This window comes from Dendrobates tinctorius, unplaced genomic scaffold (assembly GCF_039654945.1).
Source record: "Dendrobates tinctorius isolate UK_male_01 unplaced genomic scaffold, ASM3965494v1 ptg000307l, whole genome shotgun sequence".
In the NCBI taxonomy this organism is placed as follows: domain Eukaryota; kingdom Metazoa; phylum Chordata; class Amphibia; order Anura; family Dendrobatidae; genus Dendrobates; species Dendrobates tinctorius.
The window spans coordinates 1,001,853-1,023,254 of record NW_027361974.1 but is presented as its reverse complement, the minus strand read 5'-3'; the positions used below and the strand labels follow the sequence as shown (position 1 = coordinate 1,023,254).

At 44.2% G+C, this 21,402-nt stretch overlaps 1 long non-coding RNA gene across 1 annotated transcript; it reads right to left on the bottom strand.

Annotated features, from left to right (window-relative positions):
• Positions 1-4,306: 4,306 nt before the first annotated feature.
• LOC141073582 (uncharacterized) lies at positions 4,307-11,401 on the bottom strand. Its single transcript, XR_012227006.1, has 3 exons — positions 11,241-11,401; positions 4,778-4,926; positions 4,307-4,620 (listed from the first exon to the last, which is right to left on the bottom strand). It is a non-coding gene; the product is annotated as an uncharacterized lncRNA (long non-coding RNA).
• Positions 11,402-21,402: the final 10,001 nt, after the last annotated feature.

Below are 21,402 nucleotides of genomic sequence, written 5' to 3'. Positions count from 1 at the left end.
ATTAGCGCTAGAGAGGAGACGTTCAGAAAAGGCACATTTGGAAGGGAGTGCTAGAAGGGTTAATCCATCTGCCTGGGAGTTGGCTGAGCCCCTGACCTGGAGGACACAGCACTGAAACGGGCACCTGTCTGTGCCAGAAACGTGAGTAAAAGACTTGGAACTGCACTCAGCTGTGTCATTGCCTTCTTCCTGCGCCAACCCACTCAGCACTGCCACATCTCTGTGCCTAACACTACACTATCTACCTCAACACCTTCTATTACTGCCCTGGGACTACAACCTTGCCTGTGGAGAGCTATCACATCTTTGCTGCGCCCCACCATCTGTCCCAGAGGATCTGCACCGCAGCGTCGGCTTAACCCCTCCCTTGCCGAGCACCACAGGTGGCGTCACGAACTACCTAGAAACTCTTTACTTCATTCAACCCCTTTTACATTGGACACCCAGGGCCACGGACCGGGTCACCGCCACCGCGACACGTCCCTCTGAGACACCAGCCAGGTACCGAGTAATCCCATAGCTCTGGGGGTGATCCAGGTGCATGGAGCGGGCCCAGGAGAGGAGACCGTGTGCTACCAGGCGGCAGCGGGCTGGACACACAGCTGACTCGCTTCTCTGACTAACTGATAGCACTCTGGGGTTATGGTTCTGAGTCAGGGACGCATCTTCCTGCAGCCTCTCTGACATTATCACTCATCTCCGCATGAGGCCTAATGTCCGTCAGTCACTAATCTAGTGTATGTCTGTCCCACCAAAAGTAGAATGCAGTTACATCAGTCGCCCAATAACTTGGCAGTGCAGTAACGCCCTGACTACACGGGTGGAATCCTATAGCCGCAGGATGGCGCCACACGGCAGAGAATGATCATGACATGCGCTGTACATAGCAATGAGAGCATTCTGGGAACGAAGTGATGTCTGCAGTAACCCGTAATAACTGAGCCAGGATGTGACCGTCCCGTCTACACTCAGCCCAAAATGACACAAATTCTCCACATTTCTAGTGACCTCAATGGGTGATGGAAGTTTTCCGTTTCTCGTCAAGCACCCTCCCCTCCTCTCAGGTTCTACAATAGGAATGCTCAGGTGCTGCCCCCCGAACATGGCTGGACTGGTCATCTGGCAATTCTGGCACATGCCAGAAGGGCCTGTGTGGTCATGGGCTGCCTTGTCTGCTACGTTGCTTACAGAATCGGTGTTCTTCCTTTCCTCCGTCCAGGGTAATATTAGTAATATAGTCATCTGGTCCTTGGGGACACGGACAACATGGGCCTGTGTGATTTCAAATGCCAGGACTGAATTACAGCCCCAGTCCGTAGATGCTCCCCACAAGACCCTTGATGAAAAATAAAAAAGTAAAAAAAACAGGTATTTAACCAGCAAAGATTGAGCTGCAATCAGGCAGCCATCTGAGCGTATTACAGAAATAGTATCATCAGTAAATAAATATAGGAGCCTGAAAAACTGATGTGCCATGTCATAGTCTGAAGAAGTTAAATAGGCCTACAGTTAGATTTCACATGTACATACAGTCTCTATAAATGGAAAGTCCCATAAAAACCTTTCAAACAAATGCAGAGTGATACTTCCCCTATAATCCCTTGATGAAAATAGATGGGCCAACAACCAGATGTTAGTTACAAATTAGACTGCAGTCAAGCGGCCATCAGAGCGTAAAACTAAATGGCCAAAAAAGAGGGAAAAGGGTAAAAAGTTAGATATTGCTGAAGGAGTATAAAATGAGAAACTACTCCCCTAAATTGATAAAGGGTACGAATGAGCAAATGCCCCAAATATAACAAAAAATAATTTTTCATTTAAATCGATCACACAATAGTTTATTATTGTTATTTTATACAGTGGGGCAAAAAAGTATTTAGTCAGTCAGCAATAGTGCAAGTTCCACCACTTAAAAAGATGAGAGGCGTCTGTAATTTACATCATAGGTAGACCTCAACTATGGGAGACAAACTGAGAAAAAAAAATCCAGAAAATCACATTGTCTGTTTTTTTCATTTTATTTGCATATTATGGTGGAAAATAAGTATTTAGTCAGAAACAAGCAATCAAGATTTCTGGCTCTCACAGACCTGTAACTTCTTCTTTAAGAGTCTCCTCTTTCCTCCACTCATTACCTGTAGTAATGGCACCTGTTTAAACTTGTTATCAGTATAAAAAGAAACCTGTGCACACCCTCAAACAGTCTGACTCCAAACTCCACTATGGTGAAGACCAAAGAGCTGTCAAAGGACACCAGAAACAAAATTGTAGCCCTGCACCAGGCTGGGAAGACTGAATCTGCAATAGCCAACCAGCTTGGAGTGAAGAAATCAACTGTGGGAGCAATAATTAGAAAATGGAAGACATACAAGACCACTGATAATCTCCCTCGATCTGGTGCTCCACGCAAAATCCCACCCCGTGGGGTCAGAATGATCACAAGAACGGTGAACAAAAATCCCAGAACCACGCGGGGGGACCTAGTGAATGAACTGCAGAGAGCTGGGACCAATGTAACAAGGCCTACCATAAGTAACACACTACGCCACCATGGACTCAGATCCTGCAGTGCCAGACGTGTCCCACTGCTTAAGCTTGTACATGTCCGGGCCCGTCTGAAGTTTTCTAGAGAGCATTTGGATGATCCAGAGGAGTTTTGGGAGAATGTCCTATGGTCTGATGAAACCCAACTGGAACTGTTTGGTAGAAACACAACTTGTCGTGTTTGGAGGAAAAAGAATACTGAGTTGCATCCATCAAACACCATACCTACTGTAAAGCATGGTGGTGGAAACATCATGCTTTGGGGCTGTTTCTCTGCAAAGGGGCCAGGATGACTGATCCGGGTACATGAAAGAATGAATGGGGCCATGTATCGTGAGATTTTGAGTGCAAACCTCCTTCCATCAGCAAGGGCATTGAAGATGAAACGTGGCTGGGTCTTTCAACATGACAATGATCCAAAGCACACCGCCAGGGCAACGAAGGAGTGGCTTCGTAAGAAGCATTTCAAGGTCCTGGAGTGGCCTAGCCAGTCTCCAGATCTCAACCCTATAGAAAACCTTTGGAGGGAGTTGAAAGTCCATGTTGCTATGCGAAAAGCCAAAAACATCACTGCTCTAGAGGAGATCTGCATGGAGGAATGGGCCAACATACCAACAACAGTGTGTGGCAACCTTGTGAAGACTTACAGAAAACGTTTGACCTCTGTCATTGCCAACAAAGGATATATCACAAAGTATTGAGATGAAATTTTGTTTCTGACCAAATACTTATTTTCCACCATAATATGCAAATAAAATGAAAAAAAACAGACTATGTGATTTTCTGGATTTTTTTTTCTCAGTTTGTCTCCCATAGTTGAGGTCTACCTATGATGTAAATTACAGACGCCTCTCATCTTTTTAAGTGGTGGAACTTGCACTATTGCTGACTGACTAAATACTTTTTTGCCCCACTGTATATTCATGCCTCATAAACAAATAGCTTTTATATGGCTCAACAGGAGAAATACATGTATAAAAAAAAAAACAGATCATAGTAGGTTTCTTGTATGTCCAGAAAATATAAAAAATACCAATAATACTGACACGCAAATATTGTGGACGAAAATAAGGAGAGAAAGTTTTCCCAAAGAGGGATGATACTCTCAAGCCTAAAAGTCTGAATGATCACATACGGGGGAGGGCAGTTATAAAAAAACAAACAAATATGTATATGACAAAAGACTCCTAGAAAGGTGCCAAAAATTGCCCTAAGAAGGAAAATGCCTCCATGAGTGTCCAAAACTGTGCAGCCACAGAGGAGAGTGATTTTCCCTTTTCTCGGTCCTTGGAAGCAGTAGAGATGTTTGAGAGATGCTGTTGTGTTCTCCTAAGTTGTTGGGTGGTTTGTCCCACATAAATTTTAGGAGAACTGCAGAAAATGGCATATACGAGATTTGAAGTCTTGCAATTGAAGTTGTCTCTAGGACGAATCTGAAAAGATAAAGATTGAATACAATAACCATCCTGTGCTATTAAAAGTTGGCAGATACTGCAGTTCCCACAGGGGTTAGAACCCCAAATCCTTGTTCCCCGATTAAGTTTCTTAGTGGGTCTTTGATAGTGGCTATGGCAGAGGTCATCCTTTACGTTTTTTTGCCCTCCTGGCCACCAGGGCAGGTGAATCAGAAATGAAAGGAGTGATCCTATTATCACTCAAAAGGATGTCCCAATTCCTCATGAGGATCCCTGGAATGTCAGACCACTGGTTATTTAAAAGTGGTGATTAGCGGAAGGGGACGGGAGGATTCACATACCTTTTTATTATTTAGTAGCTTAGTTCTGTCTTGACTACGGCCATATTGGTATGCTCCTGGAACAACCTTCCATGGGTAACCTCTTAGCCTGAAACGCATAGTCAAATCTTTTGCTTGTTCAGTAAATTCCAACTCAGAGCTGCAGTTTCTTCTAGGTCGGAGGAGTTCACCCTTTGGGATTCCGTTTTTCAGATGTTGCGGGTGGAAGCTTGAGTAGTGTAAAAAACTATTTGTAGCTGGGGTTTTTTTTCGAAAAAGGCTGCAGATGATCTGGGAATCATCAATGGATAATTTAATGTCAAGGAAGTCTATGGAGATAGCTGAAATGACATGAGTAAGCCTGATGTTAAATGGGTTACTATTAAGATCATTGATGAATTCAATACATTGATCAGGGGAGCCCCTCCATAAAAACAGAATGTCATCAGTATAATGTTTGTTGGGGTCTAGTTTTAGTCTCTGGACATCCCTACATACCTTTTCAAAGAAGATTTGAACTGTAGGAAACAAAGCAAGAGATGGAGTGGCCTTGGAGGGGAGTCGTCTGGAAAATCTTCCTTTTGTTTCTGCTACTTCATTTTCCTGTAATAGGTCGAAGAGATCCAGAAACACCTGTCTCTCGTCATCTGGGAAAGAATCAGCAATGGTTGGCTGATGGAATAACATTTTAAAGATGAGCTGTCGACAAAACAAAATACAGGTCCTTAATGAAAATGAATTAATCAAGAACATTCATAAGGGAGAAAGATAACCCTTTACACAAGACCCGCGTCTCCAAATCTGATAGTACATAAGAAGCGAGGTTGATCGCCTGCAGGTTACCTTGTGATCCCACGATTCCACTTGAGGTAGTCATTGTCTCTTGTTGTATCTTGATGAGAAAATGGAAACGGTCTTAGGAGCGCAGGAAAGAGACTCAGACAAGAGATGGGGTTAAACCACAACGCGTTTCGACGGAGAATCCGTCTTCATCAGGTGGAACTTCCACCTGATGAAGATTCTCCATCGAAACGCGTTGTGGTTTAACTCCATCTCTTGTCTGAGTCTCTTTCCTGCGCTCCTAAGACCGTTTCCATTTTCTCATTGCCCCTATCCGGCTGGAGCTGCGGTGGAGACCTGACATTTTTGTCTGCCCCTGGGTTGCTTCCTAAGTGCTCCTTTATGACCGCTTATCACTGACTCTTATTCTCTTGTTGTATCTTGTCACTCTCCTGAACGTGGGGGACCAATTCCTTTGTGGTTTGCCGTTCTTCTTGAAGATATCTCTTCTTCCTTCTACCCCTCCCGCGGCGCCCTCTGCGTCGCTGGGGTCTGAGGACAAAAAAAATCACTAGACGATACATCCCTAGCTACTGCAGTGTTGTTTATTTCTTGGGGTTCCCGTGAGATGGGGCGTCTATTACCATGATGTACCCATTTATATGCTTTTCCTTTGCTGTAATCTAGTTTATCACGTTGGAATTTATTTCTAGTGATTTTCTCTTTCTCGAAGTGATCTATTGTGGTTTTTAATTTTTGTTGAAAAGGAACAACAGTAGTGTCCCTATCGAAGTTAGTCAGCTTGTTCTCCCATTTTTTATTCTCCTCCTTTATTTTATTCAGCAGAGCCTGGTCATGCTCAATCAAAATGTCAATTAAAATAATCGAACATTGAGCCAACCCTGTTTCCCAAACAGACTGGAAGTCAGAAGCTGCTTCCCAAGAGGGAAAAATCTGCATGCGAAGACCTCGGGGAATTATGCCCACTTTTTTATATTCTTCGAGGCTCCTAACGTTCCATCATAATGAAACTTTCTGAGTGCACTATTGATTATTTAGAGGGGCTCAGATTTTAAAATGTGTATTCTTTTGCCAGTTTTCTCACATCTAGACCCCTCAAAGTCGCTTCAAAAGTGAAGCAGTCCCTAAAAATATAGGTTCGTTAAATTGCATTGAAACAATGAAATATTGCAGATAAAATTTTACCCTTTCAAACAATTTAACAAAAAAAAAAAGTCATTTCAAGAATGATGCTGATGTAAACTTACAGGTGCCTCTCACAAAATTAGAATATCATCAATCATCATTGGGCAGCACGGTGGCTCAGTGGTTAGCGCTGCAGCCTTGCACTGCTGGAGTCCTGGGTTCGAATCCCACCAAGGACAACATCTGCAAGGAGTTTCTATGTTCTCCCCGTGTTTGCGTGGGTTTCCTCCGGGCACTCCGGTTTCCTCCCACACTCCAAAGACATACTGATAGGGAATTTAGATTGTGAGCCCCATCAGGGACAGTGATGATAATATGTTCAAACTGTAAAGCGCTGCGAAATATGTTAGCACTATATAAAGATTATTATTATCAAAAAGTGAATTTATTTCAGTTCTTCAATACATAAAGTGACTCTCCTATATTCTATAGAGTCATTACAGAGTGATCTATTCCACGTGTTTATTTCTGGTAATGTTGATGATTATGGCTTACAGCCAATGAAAACCCAAAAGTCATTATCTCAGTAAATTAGAATAATTCACAATAAACACCTGCACAGGCTTCCTAAGCGTTTATAAAGGTCCCTTAGTTTCAGTAGCTCCACAATCATGGGGAAGACTGCTGACCTGATGTCCAGTAGGCAGTCACTGACACACTCCACAAGGAGGGGAAGCCACAAAAGGTCATTGCTAAAGAAGCCGGCTGTTCACAGAGCGCTGTATCCAAGCATAATAACAGAAAGTTGAGTTGAAGGAAAAAGTGTGGTAGAAAAAGGTGCACAAGCAACCAGGATAACCGCAGCCTGGAAAGGATTGTTAAGGAAAGGCCATTCAAAAATTTGGGAGAGATTCACAAGGAGTGGACTGCTGCTGGAGTCATTGCTTCTAGAGCCACCACACACAGACGTATCCAGGACATGGGATACAAGCGTCACATTCCTTGTGTCAGCCATTCATGACCAATAGTCAATGTCAGAAGCGTCTTACCTGGGCCAAGGAGAAAAAGAACTGGAGTGTTGTCAGTGGTCCAAGGTGTTGTTTTCAGATGAAAGTAAATTTTGCATTTCATTTGGAAATCAAGGTCCCAGAGTCTGGAGGAACGGTGGAGAGGCCACAATCCAAGCTGCTGGAGGTCTAGTGTGAAGTTTCCACAATCAGTGATGGTTTGGGGAGCCATGTCATCTGCTGGTGTCGGTCCACTGTGTTTTATCAAGTACAAAGTAAGCGCAGCCGTCTACCAGGACATTGTAGAGCACTTCATGCTTCCCTCTGCCGACAAGATTTTTGGAGATGGAAATGTCATTCTCCAGCAGGACTTGGCCCCTGTCCACACTGCCAAAAGTACCAATACCTGGTGTACACACAACAGTATCACTGTGCTTGATTGGCAGCAAACTCGCCTGACCTTAACTCCATAGAGAATCTATGGAGTATTATCAAGGGGAAAATGAGACACCAGAGCCAACAATGCAAACGAGCTGAAGGCTGCTGTTACGTGTTACAGAACCACTCAGCACCCAGAATATGTTGTGCAGTTATATGTATGTATAATAGGCTCTATGTGAGATGCATGTCCCTAATGCATCAGCCCACAGGCTGCGCCCCTGGGCAGAGGGGACACGATTATCTGCCCGGGCTGCCTGCACGGGGTCTACTTCATGCAGCACTTCCTCCATCTCTTCCACCCCTTGGTTAGTCGTAGCCCCCAATGCTGGGTCAGCTTCGCCTTGGTAGCAGTGTACAGCAGCCCGGCTGAAGGTAGCTGTTCCTGCCTTTGGCCACTGGGTATGCTGAGTCCGGTTGGGGCATTGTCTTTGCAGGTGGCCCAGCTGACGGCAGGTGTGGCAGTGCGCCCCAGGGGGACTGTGGTAGGCCGGGTTTCTAGCTGGTCCCCCTACAATCTTCGGTGGTTTGAGGCCCTCAAGTGCTGCATGAAGTAGACCCCGTGCAGGCAGCCCGGGCAGATAATCGTGTCCCCTCTGCCCAGGGGGGAAGCCTGTGGGCTGATGCATTAGGGACATGCATCTCACATAGAACCTATTATACATACATATAACTGCACAACATATTCTGGGTGCTGAGTGGTTCTGTAACACGTAACAACCACCTCACATTTTAAGTCACTTTGAGGGGTCTAGATGGCAGAAAATACCCAAAAGTGATGCCATTCTAAAAACTGCACCCATCAAGCTACTCAAAACTACATTCAAGAAGGTTATTAACCCTTCAGGTGCTTCACAGGAACTAAAGCAACGTGGAAGGAAAATATGGACATTTTAATTTTTCCAACACAAATTTTCTTTTAGCATCAATTTTTTCATTTTCATATGAGTAACAGGATAAAATGGATCCTAAAATTTGTTGGGCAATTTCTTCTGAGTACACTGATACCTCATATGTGGTCATAAACCACTGTTTGGGCACGCGGGAGGGCTCAGAAGGGAAGGAGCGCCATTTGACTTTTTGAATGGAAAATATGCTGGAATATTTAGCGATTGCCATGTCTCCTTTGGAGAGCCCCTGTGCGCCTAAACATTGGAGCTCCGCAACAAGTGACCCCATTTTGGGAACTAGACCCTCCAAGGAACTTATCTAGATGCATAGTGAGCACTTTGAACCCCCAGGTGCTTCACAAATTGATTTGTAAAAAAAAGTACTTTTTTTCACAAAAATTTTCTTTTAGCCTCAGTTTTTTCATTTTCACATGGGGAACAGGATAAAAAGGATCCAACAAATTGTTGGGCAACTTCTCCTGAGTGCACCGATACCTCATATGTGGTCATAAACCACTGTTTGGGCACACTGCAGGGCCTGTAAGGGAAGGAGCACCATTTGACTTTTTGAATGGAAAATTAGCTCCAATTAACGACACCATGTCACATTTGGAGAGCCCCTGTGTGCCTAAATATTGGAGCTCTCCTACAAGTGACCCCATTTTGGAAAATAGACCCACAAAGGAACTTATCTAGATGTGTGGTGAGCACTTTGAACCCCCAAGTGCTTCACAGAAGTTTATAACGCAGAGCCGTGAAAATAAAAAATATTTTTTTTCCACAAAAATATTTTTTTTTAGCCCCAATTCTTTTATTTTCCCAAGGGTAACAGGAGAAATTAGACCCCCAAAGTTGTTGTGCAATTTTTCCTGAGTACGCCGATACCCCATATGTGGGGGTAAACCACTGTTTGGGCACACGTCGGGGCTCGGAATGGAGGGAGCACTGTTTGACTTTTTAAACTCAAAATTGGTTGGAATAAATGGTGGCGCCATGTCGCGTTTGGAGACCCCATGATGTGCCTAAACAATGAAAACCCCCCAATTCTAACCCCTAACCCTAATCCCAACTCTAACCCTAAACACAAGCCTAACCCTAATCCCAACCTTAACCCACCCCTAACCCTAATCTTAACCCTAATTACAACCCTAACCCTAATCCCAACCCTATTTCTAACCCTAACCCTATTTCTAACCCTAATTCCAACCCTAACCCTAATTCTAACCCTAATGGAAAAATAAAAATATTTTCTTTATTTCATTGTTTGTTTCTACCTATGGGGGTGATAAAAAGGGAGGGGGATTATTTACTTTTTTTATTTTGATCACTGTGAGAGTTTATCACAGTGATCAAAATGAATGAATGAATCTGCAGCCGGCAGAGTCCAGCGGGTGCACTGCGCATGCGCCCACCATTTCCAAGATGGTGGCGCCCATGATCTGGGATGGTGGGACATCGGGATGGCCAGAGGGACATAGGAGGTATCGGGGGGGTGAGGGAGGATCGGAAGGTGAGGGGAGGGGGAGCAGATGATGACAGCGACGGCCGATCGGTGCGTCAGTCAGTGGGGGGGTCTGATCGGTGTCTCCAGCCATGGCAGATGCTATTGCATCGGCCATGGCTGGATTGTAATATTTCACCAAATTTCAATGGTGAAATATTGCAATCGCTCTGATTGGCTGTTAAACTTTTAACAGCCAATCAGAGCAACTATAGCCAAGGGGGGGGCTAAGCCACCCCCCTGGGGTGAAGTAGAAAGGGTCCTGTGTGTGCAGGTCAGGTGACCTTTCAGTGACCCCGGTCACCCGACCCGCAGGGGGGCTATGAACTCATGACGTCACATAGGCGTCATGGCTCAGATTGGCACCGACTTTCATGACGCCTACGTGGCGTCAAAGGTCGGGAAGGGATCTTCAATCCAAATTTTTCCTTCCAAGATGAACATCATAGGGGGCTGCATTATGGCTGCTAACAGAGATGCATAACTAATAACTGCATTATCCTTACCGGAATCCACTTGTTATAAGCAATGGTTTGCAAAGAGCTGAGCAGGTGTGAGCTACTCCGGAGACGGCTGGAAAAAAGGTTACATGTTGTTGACCAGGCAGAAAGAAGGGGTGGATCTGAACAATTAACCATTTGGAGAATAGAAAATTCCAAACACATGAATAAAAGGAGAGGGGCAACTTATGACACCTACTGGCGATAGCTGGAACAGCACTTAAAAATATCTAGCTGCACAGAATGGGCAGAACAAGGCTCAAGTTAGTTAATGATCTGCCGGGCGGCACCCAACAACAGAGATTTTCTCTATTGGGCCCTGACTTTTGATCACTGTGATAGATCCTTTCAAAGTGATCAAAAGTCCAATATTTGTCATCCCCCTAGTCAGATTAAAGTTGTTGTTTTTTGTTTTCATTTTATAAGTTTGATTTCTTTCATTCTTTGCTTTTAGCCAGGGGTTAGGGATAACTCCTTATGGTTGGGGGTAGGGTTGGGTTTAGGGTTATAGTTGGACTAGAGTTGGACTAGGGTTGGGCTTAGGGTTAGGCTTTAAAGTTAAGGTTCATTCAAAAGTTTAAAAAAATCATAAAATAAATAAAATTAACAAAATATTACTATTACATTAGGTGTACTATTGTTAGATTAGTTCTTATTGTTAGGCATTCATATAAAATCGATGGCGTGCAGAACGGTTACCGAGGCGCAGCGGTGCACCCTGCTTCGCTCCATTAGTTTCTGGAGTCAAACGAAATCTGATTCTGAAGCAGAAGAGTTTTCAGACAGTGATGGCTCCTCTTCCTCCACAAGATCCCACAGCCCGATGGGGTTAGACTTAGTGGTCACCGCTGAATCATCAGAGGCAGGGCCTGGAATAAAATTAGATGTCACCAATTTTATCCCCCCCCAAAGAAAAACAAACACCTCTTTTCCTCCAAATACACGTTGTAATATTAGGTACAATGTGAGAGAGCTCATCAGGGCACATGTGTGCCTACCTAATTTACAAAGACAGGGACGGCCACATTACCCCACCCTACTGCCCCCTGACCATTAGCATCCCAGGTAAAAAAAAAAGTATATTTGGCAACTAATGACACCATTTCTTCACCCAGGCTACCACATGTACACCGACAATTACTATAAACACTAGTGCAATAACATTTGAGGTGTGTTCCTTAGAATGTAAAAAAAAAAAAAAAAAAAAAATGAACATGACAGTAAAAAAAATGCAAATTGTAATTTTTCAAACTTGTGTTGCATTATACTGCATAAAAAACTACCCGCTACCTCCCTAGATAAATACATTAGAGGGTATAATTAGCAAAACAAACATTTCTGTTCATTTCCTGTTGCTCTTGAACCACACAGGCTCTGCCAATATGACTCTATCTACTAGCTATGAACCCGTTCTACGCCCGGGTGGGGGGCATTTTTATTGGTATATGGTCTCCCATCCTGGTATGTGCTGCCCCCCTCCTATCCTGCTATGCGTGGTCCCCCTCATCCTTATCCTCCTATGCATGGTCCCCCTCATCCCTATCCTGCTATGCATGGTCCCCCTCATCCCTATCCTGGTATGTATGGTCCCCTCACCCTCCAATCCTTGTATGCGTGGTCCCCTCACCCCCCAATCCTGGTATGCATGGTCCCATCACCCCCCAAATCCTGGTATGCATGGTCCCCTCACCCCCCAATCCTTGTATGCATGGTCCCCTCACCCCCCAATCCTGGTATGCATGGTCCCATCACCCCCCAAATCCTGGTATGCATGGTCCCCTCACCCCCAATCCTGGAATGCATGGTCCCCTCACCCCCCAATCCTGGTATGCATGGTCCCCTCACCCCCCAATCCTGGTATGCATGGTCCTCTCACCCCCCAGTCCTGGTATGCATGGTCCCCTCATCCCCCAGTCCTGGTATGCATGGTCCCATCACCCCCCAAATCCTGGTATGCATGGTCTCCTCATTCCCAATCCTTGTATGCATGGTCCTCTCACCCCCCTATCCTGGAATGCATGGTCCCCTCACCCCCCAATCCTGGAATGCATGGTCCCCTCACCCCCCAATCCTGGAATGCATGGTCCCCTCACCCCCCAATCCTGGAATGCATGGTTCCCTCACCCCCCTATCCTGATATGCATCGTCCCCTCACCCCCCCTATCCTGATATGCATGGTCCCCTCATCCCCAATACTGGTATGCATGGTCCCCTCACCCCCCTATCCTGATATGTATGGTCCCCTCATCCCCAATACTGGTATGCATGGTCCCCCTCACCCCCCCTTTTCTGGTATGCATGGTACCCCTCATTCCCCAATCCTGGTATTGCCACGGGGTCTCACCGTGAGGTCAGGAGAGGGCGGGATTGTGCCTCCGAAATCAGCCCGATTAAACCCGCGGCAATACCGGATCGGTAAGTTGTTGTGCCATGATGTCAGGAGAGGGCGGGATTGTGCCGGCGAATTTGGCGCTGCGCCGTCATCACTTTCTGGTGCAATTTTCTTGAAGACACACTGCAGTGTGTATTCCACAAAATGGCTCCGGAAAGCGCGGACTGGGCAAGCGCCGATGCCGACAAAATCGGTGCCTGCGCAGTCCTCACTTTCTGGCACCATTTTCTTGAAGACACACTGCAGTGTGTCTTCCAAAATGTGGCGCCAGAAAGCGCGGACTGGGCATGTGCCAATTCCGGCGCCACAACCCACCCTCTCCTGACAGCCCAGCAAGACCCCGTGGCAACACCAGATCGGTAAGGTGTTATGTCGGTGATCGTGGTATGCGTTCAGTGCTTACGCATACCACCATCTCCTGGGCCACCCTCATCACAGGGTGCGTTACTCTGTCCAGACTGCGCAGGCGCGTCGTGCTTGAGCAGTCTATAAAGGCTTCAGACAGAGTGACGCTCCCACCGTTATATTATAGATTCCAAATAGAACTAAAATTCAAATTGTGCCTCTTCTGTTCCGAGCCCTGTCGTGTGTCCAAACATAACTTTTAGACTACATGTGGGGTATTGTTACACCTGCTCCCCGTGCTGGCTCTGTGTCCCGGTCTGCCGCTGCACCCTGTTCTGGCCACTCACCTCCTGTGCTGCACGCTGTCCCTGTACAGCAGCGAGCTCCCTTTCTGTCTCATGCTGCTCCTCGGCGTCCTACTCTCTCCCCCTCCCCCATCTCCTGGTGTCCTGTCAGCAGGTCTTCAGGCAAAGCTATTAGAGCACGCGTGCATGCTCCCCTGGCTTCTTAAAGGGACAGTGTGCATTTTTCAAATTTGGTAATTATCAAATGGCAGCGCACTGGCTGCAATTTCTGGCCTCTCCTCCATAGGGAGAGCGTTGGAGCAACGAGTATCTATCATTGCTACATCCGGTTCTGTTCCTGAGCTGTCTGCACTGTGTTAGCAGTCTCTGTGCATTCTCTCATGCTATCTGTCTCCACAGATTATCTGTATCCTGCTAACCCTGGCAATCTCTGCAAACATCTGTGCAAATGCCATCCCGCTCCGCCAACAGCCATCCGTGTCCATGGACTGTGACAAGGTTCCGGGAGCCTGCTAGGTACCAACTACCCGGAACCAGAACCTCAGCTGTGTGTCTACTTCTCCACGGACTCTGCTATTGTATCTGTTACCCCTTTTCGTCCCGCTGGGACAGCTGCCACGTGTCCCGGGTCTAACTGGAGGTAGCACCTGTGTCCTCCGGGTATTCAATTCTGGTCCTGTCTGAGGGACTTTACTATGGGTACCCGGGGCTCACTAGTTACGCCCCCTTCAGAGCCGCCCGAGGTTCCACTTAAAAATTAAAAAACGAATGTGAACTTCACCATCTCTGCTTCCGCTTCCATTCGTTACAGGTATTGACATACTCAGAAGTATGTGGGTAGCAAACTGTGGGTACACTTTTTGGTATTATCTCTTGCTAAAGTGAGTAATTTGGGGCTAAATCAAGATTTTTGTGAAAATAATGAACATTTTTAATATGACAACCTACTGTCATCAAATTCTGTGTAGTTGCTGTGGGATCAAAATGCTCACTAGACCCCTGGATAAAATCCATGAGGGGTGTAGTTTCCAAAATGGGGTCAATTGTTTGGAGTTTCTGCTGTTTAGGGGCCTTGCAACTACGAAATGGTGCTCGCCATCTCTTTCGTCCAAATTTGTTTTCCAAAATTCAAAAATTGCTCCTTCCATTCCGAGCTCTGCTGTTTGTCTAAACAGAACTTTCTGATTACATGTGGGATATCGTCAAGCTCGAAAGAACATGGGTAACAAACTTTAAGGTCCACCTTTTGGTGTTCTCCTTGCAAAAGTGAGAAATTTGGGGTTAAAACAAGATTTGTGTACAAATTCTGTGGCTTCAAAATGCTCACTATACCCCTGAATAAAATCCTTCAGAGGTGAAGTTTCCAACGTAGGGTGACTTGGAATGATTTCTGCTGTTTAGGCACATTAGGAGTATGCGAACAAGATCATCTACAGACTTGTGAGGAATAATTACGTGTGAACATATAACCCCTTAAAAACAATTTTATTTTAATTATAGCTTTAAAAGCTAATGCGACCAGCCTCACTGTAATCTACTACAAAATGAATTGATTCAGCTCTGTGCAGCCTCAATGGCTGCCTGAAGATGATCTAATTACCGTGGGAAAGTTTCTGACTTTTTTCCCACGGTCATTAGTTCATTCACAGATCAGCCGGGGACTTCCCGCAGCCTCAGTGACGTCAGTATTAAAAGACATCTACCCAGTGTAAACAATTGGTCAAAAAAAACAAATCAATGTGAACGTAGACCAAATTGATAACAAGTAGATCTACAGAACCCTACAGTAGTCCTAATTCACTCCTATCTAGCGGTGGAGGTTGGCACCCTAAGAGCTCGATTTTTTTGGCGCCTCCACTCAATGAGGACTATCCCTTACTTCCCTAGATGTCCCTACCAATAGACAGGTGGGAAAACATATAGATAAGAGATACGAGATGGAAAAAAATGGAAAAATTCTGAGGGAAAAAATTGGCTTATATAAATATAGATGCAATCCCCAATAGGTACTCTGTGGGTTATACAGATTCAATAATGATAGCTAATCTGAATACTGATTAACCCCTTTACCCCCAAGGGTGGTTTGCACGTTAATGACCGGGCTAATTTTTACAATTCTGACCACTGTCCCTTTATGAGGTCTTAACTCTGAAACGCTTCCATGAATCCCGGTGATTCTGACATTGTTTTCTCGTGATATATTGTACTTCATGTTAGAGGTAAAATTCCTTTGATATGACTTGCATTTATTTGTGAAAAAAATGGAAATTTGGTGAAAATTTTGAAAATTGTGCAATTTTCCAAATGTGAATTTTTATGCCCTTTAAACAGAGAAATATGGCACACAAAATAGTTAATAAATAACATTTCCCACATGTTTACTTTACATCAGCACAATTTTGGAATCAAATTTTTTTTTTTGTTAGGAAGTTATAAGGGTTAAAAGTTAAATAGCGATTTCTCATTTTTAAAAACACCATTTTATTTTTACGGACCACATCACATTTGAAGTCACTTTGAGGGGTCTATATGATAGAAAATACTCAAAAGTGACACCATTCTAAAAACTGCACCCCTCAAGGTGCTCAAAACCACATTTAAGAAGTTTATTAACCCTTCAGGTGCTTCACAGGAAGTTTTGGAATGTTTTAAAAAAAAATGAACATTTAACTTTTTTTCACAAAAAAATTACTTCAGATCCTATTTGTTTTATTTGACCAAGGGCATCAGGAGAGATTGAATCCCAAAAGTTGTTGTACAATTTGTCCTGAGTACGCCAATACCGCATATGTGGGGGGGAACCACTGTTTGGGCGCATGGCAGAAACAGGAAGGGAAGGAGCGCCGTTTTGACTTTTTCAACACAGAATTGGCTGAAATTCAGATCAGATTCCATGTTGCATTTGGAGAGCCCCTGATGTGCCTAAACAGTGGAAACCCCCCAATTCTAACTCCAACGCTAACCCCAACACACCCCTAACCCTAATTCCAACTCTAACCATAACCCTAACACACACCTAATCCTAATCCCAACCCTAACTATAGCCCCAACCATAACCCCAAGCCTAACCCCAACCCTAACCCTAACGGGGAAATGGAAATAAATACTTTTTTTATTTTATTATTTTCCCTATCTAAGGGGGTGATAACGGGGGGTTTGATTTACTATTTATGGCGGTTTTTATGTTTGGCAGCTGTCACACACTAAAAGAAGCCTTTTATTGCAAAAAATAGTTTTTGCACCACCACATTTTAAGAGCCATAAATTTTTCCATATTTTGTCCCACAGAGTCATGTGAGGTCTTGTTGTTTGCGGGACAAGTTGACGTTTTTATTGGTACCATTTTCGAGCACATGACATTTTTGGATCACTTTTTATTCCGATTTTTGGGAGGCAGAATGAACAAAAACCAGTGTTTCATGAATTTCTTTTTGGGGGGGCCTTTACACCGTTTTGCGTGTAGTAAAATTGATAAAGCGGTTTTATTATTCAGGTCAGTACGATTACAGTGATAACGCATTTATATCTTTTGTATTGGCGGTTTTATACAATAAAAACTATTTTATATAAAAAATAATTATTTTTGCATCGCTTTATTCTGCGAGCTATAACTTTTTTATTTTTTCGTTGATGATGCTGTAAGGTGGCTTGGTTTTTTTGCGGGACAAGATGACGTTTTCAGCAGTATCTCATTTATTCATATCCGTCTTTTTGATAGCGTGCTATTCCACTTTTTGTTCTGCGGTATGATGATAAAGCATTGTTTTTTTGCCTTGTTTTTTTAATGGTGTTCACTAAAGGGGTTAACTAGTGGGACAGTTTTATAGGTTGAGCTGTTATGGACGCAGCGATACTAAATATGTGTACTTTTATTGTTTAGACTTTTTTTATTCAAATATTGATTTAATGAAAGAATAAAAAAAATTTTTTTTTTAAATATTTTTACAATTATTACAAATTTTTTTTTTTTATTTCATTCTTACTTTTACATTTTGTCCCACTATGGGACACTCATTTTGTGCAGACTGATCGCTTCTATAGCATACAGATCTGCATGGTATAGACGCTGTCAGAGCTGCAGCTTCTGTACACTGACCTGTGAGACTTCCTGACATGAACTGCGCATGGCAGTAAGTCTCTCAGGCCTGGAGACTCGGATGTCCTCATGACGATATTGGGTCTCCATGGCAGCGATCGGGACCCCGTGTTATGCCACGGTGTCTCTGATCCAAAGGCAGAGGGGCTCATGTTTAATCGCAGTGTTCGGGGGATAAAGTGCCGGAAGCGGTCCGTGACCGCTCCTAGCACTTAGTACTGGGTGTCAGTTGTGAGAATCAGCTCACACCCGGCCGCGATAAGCCGCGCTCCCCCCGACCTCGACAGACCTCACACGGACAGCGCTCGGATCAATGTTATTCTATTCTGTTCGGATAACACCATTCTCTTCGGTATTTCGGATGAGACTCACCTACTCAAGCCTATGGGTGTGCAAAAAAATCGTTATATCATATGTATGTTTTACATCCAATTTTTAAGGACACATTGGTCTTGGAAAGTTTATTTACTGGTGAATAATAACACAGAAGCCATACGGATGGAAAAAAGTCCGCACAGACAAGATAAGGATAATTAACAGGGATATGACAAAAAGGATAAAAATTATAACTTAAAACAATGAATATGAAATTTACTAGAAAGGTTAATGGCATCATCACAGAATTCTTAGACATTCCAGTCTCTATAACTAACAATGAAATTATCACTAAAAACTGCAGAAAACTCCTTTCTTTGCAGTAAGACAGTGCCCATCCTCCACATGTAAGAAATCCAATCCGTACAGTCAATTCTTGTGTAGACGATGTACAAATAATATTATGGAAAACTTCACAGAACAGGAGACGGAATTAAAAGAAAAATTAACAAAAAGAGGGTACCCAAAAAAATGAAGTCCCAGAACCTCTGAAGATACGAAGCCCCAGCGACCTGCCCGATTCTAAAGAGGAAGAAAGAAGAATAGAAAGTCCGTTCGCATTTCTTCTAAGCACAGTCCTTTATCTGCAGCTATAAAATCAGCCGTTTATATAAAAAAATTGTCATATAATTGATAATTATCCAGATTTTATATTAGAAACGCAATCACAATAAAAAAAAAGATAGTTCAGTGTGGAGCCGCTTTAGTGATAGGAAAACCACCTGGGTAGAAAATCCCACACCAAAAGGAAATTAGATGCGGCAATTGCCCAATCTGTACTGACGTCATGATAGAGTCGGGCCTGAAGAAGCGTCACAGAGCGAAACATCGGTGGCCACATAATGTTTCCTGCCTGCACGTCCCATCTACCGCTGCATAGAAATAATGTATGCGGGCATTTCACTTCCAGATGAGATCATGTCCAGCAATTTTGCATATTGAATAAAGAAATATTTGTTTATTTCTTTGGTTATTAATCTTTGTATTTGTTGCTGCATCAGTTCTTGTTTTTTTCTAGTGTTCACAGTTTTTTAAATAGTTAGATGCAAAGGGACCTTGAGTAGGATCTTGACATATGCTAAGTATGTTACTATGAAAAACTAAACTTTTCTTATACTAGGTTATCTGACTATGTCAAACTTAGTCCTGCAGCAGCCGATGATAACATTGCTTACACTCTGGCTGATGATGTCACAATGGTGATGATGTCACAATGGTGATGATGTCACAATACTAGGTGTCTAGTAGGTTGGGGATTCCGATGTCACTGTTCTTACTTTACCTTCAGCTGTTGGAGAGTGAAGACTACTTTTGTGCACTTAGCAATTTCATTATTATTGATATTAACTTATCATGGGACGAAAAAGGAAGTGTGGTGAAAAGAATAAGAGGAATGCTAAAAGGAGATGCATGGAAGAGAATTTTTCCCAGAGAGGAGAAACTTCTCAGGCCATTGTGCAGGATGTACCTGTTGAGAAGACAGATGATCCCTGTACATCATCTTCTAGACATCCTCCAGAGAAAAAGACCCTTAAAAAGGGGAAAAAAAGAGGAAACACATCTCCTGAGAAAGGAGATGCAATCCCAAATAACAGAGGAAGAATGGTGGAATCTGAGAGTGGAAAAGATGCTACCTCTGAAACCAGGAGCTCTCACTTACATCATGATAGAGTTGAAAATCAAAGTTGTAGAGAACAACTTAAGAGAAAGAGGACATCTGACACTGAGACCACCAAAAAGAGAAGACGTGAGAATGATAAATCCATCAATCAAGCTCCAGAAGGTAAAGTCTATAGTCATTTTGTCACAGGTTACATCCATCTAATATATAAAGCTCAAAGTGTGTATGTGTGTATGTATGTGTGTGTGTATATGTGTGTATGTCCGGGATAGGCATCCGAACCGTTGCAGCTACAGCCACAAAATTTGGCACAGTCACACGTCTGGACCCCGAGAGCGTCCTAAGCTATGTTGTGAGGCGAAATTTTAACCCCGCGCGTTCGAATTCACCAGACAATTTTGCCCCTATCTACATACTGGGGGAAAAAGTGTGTGCGCGTCAAGCCCCGCCCCTCATTATGATGTCATAATGCCCCTATTTGCATACTGGGGAAACAGTGTGTGCGTATCAAGCCCCGCCCCTCATTATGATGTCACAATGGTTGCCATGGCGACGCTGATGTCATCATAGGTTGCAAGCCCTGCAGCCGCTCATTATGATGTCATAATGGTTGACTATGAGATGGAGGATGTGTGATGGGTATATGGGCACTGGACTATGGGATGGAGGATATGTATGACGGGTATATGGGCACGGGACTATGGGATGGAGGATATGTGTGATGGGTATATGGGCACGGGGCTATGAGATGGAGGATATGTATGACGGGTATATGGGCACAGGACTATGGAATGGAGGATATGTATGACGGGTATATGGGCACGGGACTATGGGATGGAGGATATGTATGATGGGTATATGGGCACGGGACTATGAGATGGAGGATATGTATGACGGGTATATGGGCACTGGACTATGGGATGGAGGATATGTATGACGGGTATATGGACACGGGACTATGGGATGGAGGATATGTATGATGGGTATATGGGCACGGGACTATGAGATGGAGGATATGTATGACGGGTATATGGGCACGGGACTATGGGATGGAGGATGTGTGATGGGTATATGGGCACGGGACTATGAGATGGAGGATATGTATGATGGGTATATGGGCACTGGACTATGGGATGGAGGATATGTATGACGGGTATATGGGCACGGGACTATGGGATGGAGGATATGTATGATGGGTATATGGGCACGGGACTATGGGATGGAGGATATGTATGACGGGTATATGGACACGGGACTATGGGATGGAGGATGTGTGATGGGTATATGGGCACGGGACTATGGGATGGAGGATGTGTGATGGGTATATGGGCACGGGACTATGGGATGGAGGATATGTATGATGGGTATATGGGCACGGGACTATGGGATGGAAGATGTGTGATGGGTATATGGGCACGGGACTATGGGATGGAGGATATGTATGATGGGTATATGGGCACGGGACTATGGGATGGAGGATGTGTGATGGGTATATGGGCACGGGACTATGGGATGGAATATGTGTGATGGGTATATGGGCACGGGACTATGAGATGGAGGATATGTATGACGGGTATATGGACACGGGACTATGGGATGGAGGATGTGTGATGGGTATATGGGCACGGGACTATGGGATGGAGGATGTGTGATGGGTATATGGGCACGGGACTATGGGATGGAGGATATGTATGATGGGTATATGGGCACGGGACTATGGGATGGAG